Source organism: Sebastes fasciatus, chromosome 7 (assembly GCF_043250625.1).
Source record: "Sebastes fasciatus isolate fSebFas1 chromosome 7, fSebFas1.pri, whole genome shotgun sequence".
In the NCBI taxonomy this organism is placed as follows: domain Eukaryota; kingdom Metazoa; phylum Chordata; class Actinopteri; order Perciformes; family Sebastidae; genus Sebastes; species Sebastes fasciatus.
In genome coordinates, this window is record NC_133801.1 from 2,675,088 (window position 1) to 2,687,523 (window position 12,436).

The window sequence follows — 12,436 nt, forward strand, 5'->3', positions numbered from 1 at the left end:
AAATCAAGTTTGAACATAAAGGATCTTTGGCGGACATGATCATTTATATTACAGTGGTTCCCAGCCTACTTTCCTTGAAGCCACGCCCCTCTACTTGTATCTAAAAACAGCTAAATGTAATTTATGGTGCTGTTAGATTGTTGCTAAACCGCCCCGTTAATGCAGGTGCGTCTTCCCTTTGTGCCCTTCAAGCGGGAGAGGAAATTTGAAAATGTTGTTTTTGCAAAGGCTAAACGCCGACAAATGTGAATTGAAGCAGAACATTAAGTTCGATCACACATCTTGATACCAAGGCATGGAGGCACCCTACCCTTTAGCATCTGTATGGGACGCACTGGGCTTTCAACTGACTCCAGTCACATTACATTACAGCTGTATTTATCTTAAGTCAAACCATGATGTTTTTTCTAACCTTAACTAAGCAGTTTTGTTGCCTAAACCTAACTACCACCGTTCCACAACGTTAACCACGTGTTACACTGTTAACTGTGACCGTTTCACAACGTTAACCATTTTAACTGCGAACCTTCAGCGTCAGCATACTACACAACAGGCTGCCTTTTGCAGTAGAGAGGGTCATCCACCAACTGGAAGGTTGGCGGTTTGATCCTCGGCTCCTCCACTCCACATGTCAAAGTGTCCTTGGCCATCAGTGTGTGAATGAGTGTTTGGATTAGCACCGTGCATGGCATCCTCTGCCGTCAGTTTGTGAACGGGTGAATGCTGACATGTAGTGTCAAGCACTTTGAGTGGGTGGAAGACTAGAAAGGCGCTATATAAATGCAAGTCCATTTTTTACCATTATAGTGAGGGGCTTCTGCCCAAGCAGCAAAATATGACGAGTATGGATGAGATCAAATTGCTCCTCGAGATACATTTTAGGAATTGAGATATCCTTCAAGATGGTGTGCTGAGATTGATTACTGGGTCACAGGCAGGAAGATGGAGGAGAGAAGGTGGCACACAAAAAGTGTTGTATGAAAATCTGAAAAGTGAAGCCAATGCTGAAGTGCCCTAAACCTGCATTCTTTCTAACAGCCAGTAGGGGGCAACTCCTCTGATTGTATAGAAGTCTATGAAAAAATGAGTCTACTTCTCACTGGATTCATTATATTTTCTTTGCCTAAAAAATGTCTTATTCAGCATTCAGATGTTCTTAGCTCCACCCTCTTGTGTCACTTCTGGTTGCAAATAACAAAGATGGTGACGGCCAAAATGACGAACTCAAGGCTTCAAAACGGCAGTCCACAAACCAATGGGTGACGTCACGGTGACTAAAACCACTTCTTATACACAGTCTATGGTTTTGCAGCCAGAATCTTCATCCTATTAAAATAAGGCATCAGATGTTTTATTCATTTGTTCATCAAACAATACATTTGTGTGAAAAAAAACCAAAATATTATTTCCTGTGTGGTGAAAAGAAAATCAGCTCTCCCTCAATAAAATGTGGCCTTTTCCACTCCTGGATGTATTAGCTAGCATCGTGTTTGGTTTGAATCCCCCTCATCAAATAAATAAATAAATTGCTTATGTCAAAAGAAGAAGACACACATAGTTCTGTTGGAATTTAAATAACACATATACTTTTTTTTTTCCAAGAAAAATACCTTTTTATTTAATTATAAATCCACATAATTGTATCTATGAAAGCATAAAATCCCCATTTCGCATGTTGTTGTGTTTTTTCTCCTTGTTGTGGTCATTTGTTTCGTTATATTCAAAGTAAATCATGGGTATCAAACCATCGAAGACTGTAAGGTGTATGTCACATACAAACACAGACACTGTCAAACGGCAAAGGAGGAGAAAAGGTGGGGAGGGAGGGGAGGGGACGGGACAGCGCAAGTTCGGCTGGCCATCTTTTAAAACCGCTTAATACATTTAACTATCTCGAGTGCCAGCTTTTAGTAATAGGAACACTTACGGTCGAGTTCCCCAGTGTTTCGTAGAGGTACAGTTGCCTTCCAGGGTCAAACTGAACACCAGGATTCACCATCAAACGTAGAGCCGGATGTCTGTGCTTTGAATAATCCTCGAAGGAGTTCCTCAAGGCTCCGTCCTCGGGACACCAAGTTTCTTTTTTTTTTTTTTTTTTTAAATACTCCGACATAGAGAGAACCAATCCACCATCGATGCAAACACACTGATTATTTCAACATTATCTAAGTCATTCGCAGCCAGAAGAGTTAGATTGGTAATACTGGAGAGTATACTATTCAGTTGTTCGTGAAAATGAGAGAGAGAGAGAGAGAGAGAGAGAGAAAGAGAGAGAGAAAGAGAGAGAGGGGGGAAGGTGAAGACATACGATTAAAGTGCCAGAGAAGTTCACCGTTTAGTTTGACAGTTTGTTATTATTGATGCTTTGAGACAAGACGTTGACAATGTGCTCGTATTTTCAATCCAAGGCCCAACATGAATTTTCTCTTTGACTGTTAAGAGATAATAGAGCGATGTGCTTTTGGAAGTCTGCATATTCTCCCGATATTGTAATAATGCTGTCATAATACTGTAGTAATCCTTTGGCATATGACTGTATGCTGGGGAAAGAGAGGAGCGGTGCCACCGAACCGTCGATAAACCACAATCGAGAAGATCCCAGAAAAAAATGTCATAAAAGGGTTTTCCAGTAATCCATTCAGTGTATTCCCAGAGCAGCATTTAGTGTCCGCATGGATCCTAACTGTCAAATGCAGACGCTAAATCCATGCGACACCCTTTAGAGCCCCGTCAGATCACCGGATAATTCCTTCAGAAAAGAAGAAGAGATACCAGACCGTGTTCACTCTCGATTCTTCTGATCCGCGGTTTCAAGCCCCAGTTAAGCACCGACATCACATGAGCAGGGTTCAAAGCCAAGAGCCTGACCTGTATCCAGCGGTGCGGAGACTTCTGCATGTCGACAGGAAGGCTGTATATATATCCTCCTCTGGCCGCCCACCAGATGTTCACATAACATCCCTTCCCATCTGGTTCTGGTATGAGGTGGCGTCTGAGGGTGGGCGTGTGTCTCTGGGTCAAATACCTGATCATCGGGGCTCATGCAACCCACAGGGGCACCTGAAGGAGACGAGAGAGGGAGACAGGTACAGATTGATTGATTGATTGAGTGACTGATGAATTACTGTAATTAAGGTGCATTAATTATTAGCATTAATGTTATTAGTTGTTTGTGGAGTCATAGTTTATTGTAGTAGTAGGAAGTATTCTGATTCTTTGTATACATTACATTGTTTATGTCGCTTTTTGTATTAACTGATTAAATTTCGGTCTCTTAACTGGAATTCATTCTGTTTGTTTTTCATTTTCTCACTCATGAGTCTATCAGATGGCCTCTTGTGGAGTTATTTCCCTTATAGAGTTCATGTTTCTTTAGAACTTTCTTGTTCTGTTTGTGAACCTACACACTTGAGTAACCCCTTTTTTTTTGGACAAAAGAAAACAAGTGCACATATTCTCTCCCACCTTGTGCTGAAACACACTGCAGTATCTGCAGGGGTCTGTAAAAGTTGTTTTTCAGTACTGATGACTCAGTGACCGCTCGGCCAACTGCTGAGATTTCAACCATTTCCTGCCTATACTTTGTTTTGGAAACTACCCCCTTCACACCCACAAACTCTTTTGTACTTGTGCTTGAAACACAAACATCACAACCCTTTTCTTCGTCTGGTAAATAAAGCAGATGGTAAAGCTGTACTGCAATGCATGATGAGATACTACTAATAAAAGGTGCAGGGAAGTGAAGTAGTTCAACTCTAATTCTGCCAGCAGGGGGCCCTAGAAGTACAGTGAATGCAAATGGAAGTCAACTATGAACTATGGTCAGGAGGAGATTTATACAAAATCAAGTCATATTACAAGTCCTCCTGGGGGAAGGGAAGTGCTTTAAAATGAACTCTCCATGTCAATAATCAGATAGTTGGTTTCCCACTGTGCAACAAAAGTGTGTCTATGAATTTGACAAGTGAGGATTGTGCATAATGGAGACTTGAGTGTGCTGCCAGAGTAATTATAGACTTTAAGTATATCATTATAATCAATTCATTAATTAATATATTTTAAAAAAAGCTGCAGGGCAGCAGCAAGAGCCCTGAGTGGTCAGCTGCAAAGAGTCTGGCCAATCAGAGCTCATGATGCTGCCATGTGGGTTTCGTCTTTAAATGTCTTTAAATTAAAGCAAACATGTTGTAAATGTTTAAGCAGGAAACAAATTAATTGTGAGATGAAATATAAAAAGCAGCCACATAAGTAAATTCAATAATTAATAATTTAAAGATAGAATGACATTATTAATTGGAAAATTAAACAATATTTCATAATCATTATTACTTTAATTTGAGTTGATGAATGCATCATTTAAATGACTTTTCAATTACTTTGTTTAAACATTTATTCAATATTTCATTAAAAACAAACGTTGCAAAGGTCTATAATTAATCAGATGGCACACTCCACACTCTGTGTGGTATTTTGTGAAAGAACGTTTTGCAAAACCAGAAACGTCTATCATTTTGAAGTCCTGTTGAGCAACCAAGCATTGTTCAAACTCATGGGAAAATATTAACTTCTTAATAAAAGGCCCCAATGTTTTGAAAATATTCAGCATGCCATGGACAATATTACAAAATGATTCACAAGAAAACCCTCTGTCCATCTGATGTATTTATGTAGGTAAAAGAAAATATGGCATTTCGGGTTTGAACATCACTCTGTAAACATCATACTGAACTTGAATTGGCAAATTAAGGAGAGATTAAACATCATCAATTAAGTAACTTTTACTAGTTATTATAAGTTTCACTAGCTTAATTTTGTAAGTGAAATAAACATCCTCAATTAAGTAACTTTTACTAGTTATTTTAAGTTTCACTAACTCAGCTTTGTAAGTTAAATAAACATCCTCAATTAAGTAACTGTTACTAGCTATTTTAAGTTTCACTAACTCAATTTTGTAAGCTAAATAAATATCCTCAATTTAATAACTTTTACTAGTTATTTTTAAGTTTCACTAACTTCTTTTTTTATGTTATTAAACATCCTCAATTAAGTACATTTTACTAGTTATTTTAAGTTTCACTAACTTAAACTTGTGTGTTTTATTAAACATCCTCAAGTAATTTTTACTAGGTTATTTTGTTTTCACAATACAGATAAAATCAAATATAGATAACTTAAATATTTGTATTACCTTTAACATAAACAATTTGATTTCTCTTCAAGGAATTATTCACCTTATATTTACTTAACTTTTTTAAGTTCAGTGAAGCTGTACAAACTCCCCTATAATTAAAAACTTTGTTTACTTTTACCTCAAAATTGCATGTTAGGTTACTTATAAACTTACTTCAATTTTTGATTACATAAATTGTTTTAAGTAACATGTTACAATTTCAATGCAAGTCACTATTTATTAAGTGACCATAACAATATTTATTTACCAAACATTAATGAGAATTGTTGGCAAATGGAATATTGAGAACTTAAAGTGCAAGGGCTTTGGGAAATGTCCTGAGGACTATTTTATACTCTCTTCTAGAAGTGGACAATGTGGATAAAATCATGTTATGGTATATGCTAAACTCTCAGGATATACATTATATCAATTCCATACATTAAAACATTTAACCATAAAACGTGTCAAACAGTGACATCAGAAATATACACAGTATTTAAAAAATAGTGCAGAACCTAAAAGATGACCAAAAAAAAAAAAAGACCATCACTTCTGAGTGGACGAACGCATGGTATTTACTACATGGCCCATAACGACCTAACATATCTGCACATACCAAAGACATGGGTACTGCAGTATAAACAGAGTGGCAACATATCCATCCATAGGTTGCAGAACAGAAGAGAGAGAGAAACGAAGGAAGAGGGAGGAAGAAGCAAAACGAAGGTGCACAGACTGAAGTGTTAAAAAGAAGAGAGTGACAAGGAAGTGATGGAGAAGTAAAGAGAGGGAGAAGAGTGGAGGAGAATGCTTACATAATGGAAGAGAAGGCTTACATAATGGAGCGACACCAATCTGCATACTGTGGGGGATCAGGCCATTATATAATGGCCCAATAAAGAGGAATAATGTTGTTTACTAAGGCAAGGCGATATTTACAGAGCACTTAGAGGCAGACAGACTGCAGGCCTGCTAATGGCTGCTGCTCTCTCTTTCCATCTCTCTCATCCTCCTTCTCCGTCTTTCCCTGTTAACGTATGCCTAGCATGTTTCCACCCTCCCTCAAGATGTTGTGTTGGAGCTTTATCTGGTGGAACAATGAGTGGTTACCCTCTCACCTGTGTGTGTCTCTATATATACAGTATGTGTGTGTGATGATCTCTCACCTCTCCCGCCTCCTCTCCCTCCAGCGCTGTGGAGCTGGATGTAAGTAAATCTGAAAAACACACATAACCGACAAACAAATGACAAGAAGAAGATGGAATTAGAGCTCAGATAGAAAACAAAGTGACACAGTAACTAGTTTCATGTTGTGTTTGCCTTATATCTTTAACTAATGTTAAATTCAAGCATCTTTTAAGGAGAGACCTGACTGACTTTACTGTCTCTCACAGGCTCTAGCAGATTCAGTTTTACGGCTCGAGTGAAGCGACATATGTCATATGAAACTAGAAAACCCAAGGAATCCATTTGTACCAACCATGTTCTATGGGTACCCACGAGTCTCCCCTTTACAGACATGCACACTTTATGATAATCACATGCAGTTTGGGGCATAAACCATGCTGTTTTTTTCATACAATATAAATGTGTTATTGTCTCCTAATCTAAAATGGTGTATTTGAATATTTCTGCATACTGGGGTCCCTAAACAGTCTTGAATTCCATAAATTGGGTATCACTGTAAAGCTGAGACTCTTGTGGATCCAATGAACCCAACTGGATTCATGTGTGATGATGTTAGTCTCCATAGGAGACATTTCATTGACCTCACTGTATAAAATGACCTGTGGTGACCTCTAGGATAATCACAGCCTCATGAAACTTTACAGCCACAAACTAGAGACCTAGAGCATTCAGAGGATGGATGGATCAGACTAGAGACCTAGAGCATTCAGAGGATGGATGGATCAAACTAGAGACCTAGAGCATTCAGAGGAGGGATGGATCAAACTAGAGACCTAGAGCATTCAGAGGATGGATGGATCAAATTAGAGACCTAGAGCATTCAGAGGATGGATGGATCAGACTAGAGACCTAGAGCATTCAGAGGATGGATGGATCAAACTAGAGACCTAGAGCATTCAGAGGATGGATGGATCATTCAGAGGATGGATGGATCAAACTAGAGACCTAGAGCATTCAGAGGATGGATGGATCAAACTAGAGACCTAGAGCATTCAGAGGAGGGATGGATCAAACTAGAGACCTAGAGCATTCAGAGGATGGATGGATCAAACTAGAGACCTAGAGCATTCAGAGGATGGATGGATCAAACTAGAGACCTAGAGCATTCAGAGGATGGATGGATCAGACTAGAGACCTAGAGCATTCAGAGGATGGATGGATCAGACTAGAGACCTAGAGCATTCAGAGGATGGATGGATCAGACTAGAGACCTAGAGCATTCAGAGGATGGATGGATCAAACTAGAGACCTAGAGCATTCAGAGGATGGATGGATCAAACTAGAGACCTAGAGCATTCAGAGGAGGGATGGATCAAACTAGAGACCTAGAGCATTCAGAGGAGGGATGGATCAGACTAGAGACCTAGAGCATTCAGAGGATGGATGGATCAGACTAGAGACCTAGAGCATTCAGAGGATGGATGGATCAAACTAGAGACCTAGAGCATTCAGAGGATGGATGGATCAAACTAGAGATCTAGAGCATTCAGAGGATGGATGGATCAAACTACAGATCTAGAGCATTCAGAGGATGGATGGCTTTCCTAGCTAGATTGACAATAAGGGGGTTTCTGAACAGAAGTGCTCGCCATCCAATCGCCGAAAAATGAAATTCTTGCAGAAATCTCCAAATGTCAAAAGTTTTTGATCCCAAATCACAGCATGGCTTTTTCTATTGTGTTCCTCAAGGTCTTTGTGTCTTAATGTGTTTTTTTGGAGGGATTATTGATCAGTTTTATCAATTCTTGAGTGGTACATTTTTTTTAAATTTAGCACAAATGGCATCAACCCCAAAAAATTGCTGCAACAACTTATGAGACATAATAGAGCATGTTTATCTCAGATTTATGACTAGAACAACTTGACCCACAGTGCTGAGCTGCATCTCAAATTAATTTTCAGGTTCCCAGCTTTCAGATGATGTACACCAATTCTATGTGACATCTACTGTTGACCTGCTATCTCCCCCTAAAGACCCCCTGTACTCCCCTAAAAAAACACAAAAATGTGTCTATTGTGGGTCTCAGGGGGTTAACTGTTCAAAATGCAGATTCCTTTTTCAAACATTCAGAGGAGGTGGGAGGACGTTTTTTAGTGTCTGCAGCTCTTCATGTCATGGAGAGGTGAAACCCAGGGCAAGACAGTTCAAATATGTTTCTAATCTTAGTCTGAGGAGTCTGTAGGGAGGAGGTCGGGTGGATGGATGGGTAAAAAAAACAAAAAACAACAACAGTAGGCTGCAGTTTGTGCAACCCAGTCGCCAGAAAAAATTTTTGTCATTGCATGTTTCTGTAAATCATAGATATGTTGAATGGCATCTTTTCTGAACCAAAATGTTTATAAATACGTTTCATATCAGCCTCGTATCACGCTTGCAGAAACGCACAACGCCACTTGGTTAACATTGTGAAACGATTGGTTTGGTTTAGGTAACAAAACCTCTTGGTTAAGGTCAAAAAAAATATCTTGATTTGTGTTCAAATAATAACTTAACAACTCAACAAAACCACTATAGCTAGGTTTAGGAAAGAATGATTGGAAGAAGTGCTCTATGAAGTAACTTATTGTTACCTAACTTGAGGCAACGTGTTAATACAAATGTTCTCCCAGGGGGTCTAGGGGGCTCTGTACTGGGGGCATGACAAATAAACAACACAAAAATGTGAAATAACTGCCTGCAAATATTATATGTTTAGGGCTTTTATTTTGAAGGTAAGAAAGTAAGAAGTGGATTTGGTCTGCGCCCGTCTTTGTCAAGGTTAAAAGAAGTAATAAAGTTTGGTTCGGACTACGGAGCCTCTGTGTTGTTGTTTTATAAATATAGGTGCAACTTAATAACTTAACCCGTTCCGCACAGTGTGATTGTTCGACGCCTTTATTCGTGGCGCAAAAAGCTCAGAAAAATCAACCTCTAAAACCGTGACCGTAATCCAGAGAAAAAATACGTTTCCCTCAACACGTAATTGAGAATGCAGTTTAGTTGTATGTAATTTTGTAGGTGACAACAATACTATTAACTCCTCTCTTGTCTCATCTGGATCATCACAGCTGGACAGTCAGAGGAGTTAAGTGAGTAAATCAAACTGAAACTCTTCCATCCCAGTGGAAATCATGGCCTTAGATACATAGAGAGATACATGTATTACTGCAGGCGTCTCTTCCTCTATTCTTCCAATCCCTCATATGGATTATCAGCATGATTCATTTTCTTTTGATGGATTAATTGTTTGATAGATAGGTAGGTATAGCTATGTATTTAGCAAACTCCGATTTGCTGGTGAAGACCGATGAGATGTGGTGGAAAAACTACAAGATGGAATGTCCACAGCGATGTCTACAGATGTCTCGTTTGGTTCGACAAACAGTCCAACATCCAAAGACATTTCATTTACCGCGATATGAAACAGAGACATGTAATAACAAGCAATTGACAAACAATAAAGAAATGAGGAATAAAGGATAAATCAATGATCAATACTAATTTAGATCGACTCAGGGAGCTGTAAATCTGGGCTTCAGCTTTCTATTTGCAGACTTCTTCTCCTCGTCTTCTTCACATCCAATCTCCTCCCAATCCTTCTGTCCTTCCCTCCTCCACATCCCCGAGTTTTCATTTTCTCTCCATCTCTCTTTATCCCTCCATCTCTTCTCGTCAATAACTGTGTCTCGGGGCTCAGTGACTCATCTGTACTTCTCTCTCTGTTTGCGCGGCTGTTTCTCTGTCTCACTAACTAAATATAAGTCCATAATCCTCCCTTCTGTCTCTCTCTCTCTCTCCCTCTTTGTCTTTCTTTGGATGTCTCTCTCTCTCCTTCCCCAACTACAAACCTACAATCCGCCCGTCTGTCCCTCTTTCTGCTTCCTCTCCTCCATACACTCAGGTCTTTTTCAGATGGAGATTAAAATGACTTTGACTTTGTTTTTATTTTAGTCAAAGGGTTTATGAGAAGCCACTGGCAATGTTATGCTGCAAATTATATTCAAAGGCCTCCCTGTAAAAAATAGATATCTGGAAACAGCAGAGCCAGAGTTGGGATTTCTTCTGCTTTCTGTTGATGTGCATTCTCAAGATTTATTTAGAGTAAGCAGCTGTGTAGAAAAGAGTAAAACGGACCTACTTTAATTTCTACTTCTTTCATCGGCATCGCTGCGATGCACGATGTACATGTGGATACTGTATGCAACAGGAACTCATGCACATCCACTGTTTTACTTTGAGTAAAATACGATCAAAACCTTTAGAGATGATAACTGTAAAAATAAAATAGGACTGCACAATTAATCAAATATTAATCACGATTTTGGCTTCCAGCAATTAAATAAACATGATCACCTGAGATACTGATGTTTAAAATGCATGCTCTGCTCATAAAAAACTCTACTGTACTGGTTCTCAAACTATGGTATATGTACCACTGGTGGTACGCGTAGAAATCTCTGACTATCAATTCCTCTGTATTGATGCTTTCTCACAGTTATGCATTCACAATGATGCATACGCACGCTGTATCATGTTTCAGTTTGTTTGGAACCAAAGCCACGGTGAAGAGAAATAAAACGCTCAACAGCATGGCGCTACTAAACCTGAGGGGACGCACCCTATTTTTCCCTGATCATGCGTCACTTTGAAGAACAAATCTGTGTTTAAATCAACAGGAGGAGATTTCGCAACGTTAGCTGTTAGCAGCCGGTGGGCAGCACTGTCCTGACTGGCTAAATACCGGAGATACGAACGTTAAAGGAGGTGCCATTGAGTTATTGTTATGATGCGTTCAAAATCGGCTCAGGAAAAATTACTATTGGGTGAAGGTAAATTACAACGTTATCATGATATGTTCAAATGTATTCTCGTAAAGTGTAGTTTTAACGAGAAACTTGAATAAATCCAGTTGTTTGACGGAGATGTTTTCACATCAATATAAAATAGATACTGTATTAGAGAGAGAATTATGACCTGTTTAACTTCCTAAAACTAGCTCTAAGTAGCTTGCCAAGATTTTTTAAATCAAAGCAAATATTTGAATATTCATAATAATTTTAATTGTTTGTTTTTATGCAAACAACTACTATAGATGACAATATCAAAGTGCAGTACAGTACTGTGTACAGTACCCTCCCTGCCCTGAAGAATAGGGCTCTGTGGACCTGCAGTGCATGTTTTTATATGTTGGCATGCTGGGGGATTCTCTGTTTTGTTAAGTTTTGTTAATGGAAACATTACTACCCAAAACAGTCAGTCCTGTACGGTTTAAATACTCATGCATATAATGTCATTTTCTTAATAATATGCTGTTTGGAGTGATTTTCAGTAGAATAAATACTGAAAAAATAAGTGTGCAGTATATTTTCTGTAAATTAATGTAGTGATAAAATAGAGGTTACGTCTGACAGAATTTGTTTGGCCCCAAAATTGATTAATGAATTGCTCACCCCTCGTCATAATGGTGGTACTTGGAGAGTCAAATATTTTCTGAGGTGGTATGTGGTGTAAAAAGTTTTAGAACCACTGGTCTGATGCATATCAAATCAAACGCCTCCTAAATTAACAGTCAGCCACCAGCCGGCGATCGAGACATTTTGGGCTTCACTTTGGGGCGCTGCCATAACGCTACGAGCGCTACCGACAACGGCAGCCTGTGAAAAACCTTCCTGAATGTTGTCCAGAGTTGAAGAGTAATAAAGGCTAATGTATTACTCCTTTTGCCCGTCTGCCCGTGGACTTAAACCTGCTAATTTTAGTCATTGTTGTCATGGCTTCTGCAGGCACGGCCTTCTTAATTTCCAAGCATGCATCTTTGGTGTAGTGCTATTTTATCATGTTCTGATGAAGTCAATGTTGATGAAATGTTGAATAAATAAAGCACTAAAGAATTAAAGGAAAGCTCCCCATAAACCCTGATGCATGTAAGGTGTCTGAACATGCTGGTTTTACTCAGAAATGTTTCCCAGCATCCTCCAGTAGCAGACTGTGGCTGTGCCGGGTGGCTCCCAGTGTGAACGTTTGAATGCATGAATGTGAATCCTTCTACTTTCCCCTGGATACACGGGGGTAAAAATAAAAGCCAGTGCACGGTG

General features: G+C 39.1%; 1 protein-coding gene across 6 annotated transcripts in view; it reads right to left on the bottom strand.

Moving 5' to 3' along the window:
• Positions 1-2,076: 2,076 nt before the first annotated feature.
• The window catches only part of LOC141771100 (leucine-rich repeat and fibronectin type III domain-containing protein 1-like protein), a 389,487-nt gene continuing 379,127 nt past the window's right edge, over positions 2,077-12,436 (bottom strand). For 4 of the 6 annotated variants that reach the window (XM_074641026.1, XM_074641022.1, XM_074641025.1 and 1 more), the window contains 2 exons: positions 6,340-6,373; positions 2,077-3,060 (listed from right to left, as the gene is read on the bottom strand). The gene's annotated coding sequence lies outside the window, so the exon portion shown is untranslated. Of the gene's footprint in view, positions 3,061-6,339; positions 6,390-12,436 lie in introns of all 6 variants that reach the window. The other 2 variants (XM_074641024.1, XM_074641023.1) reach the window with 2 other exon arrangements.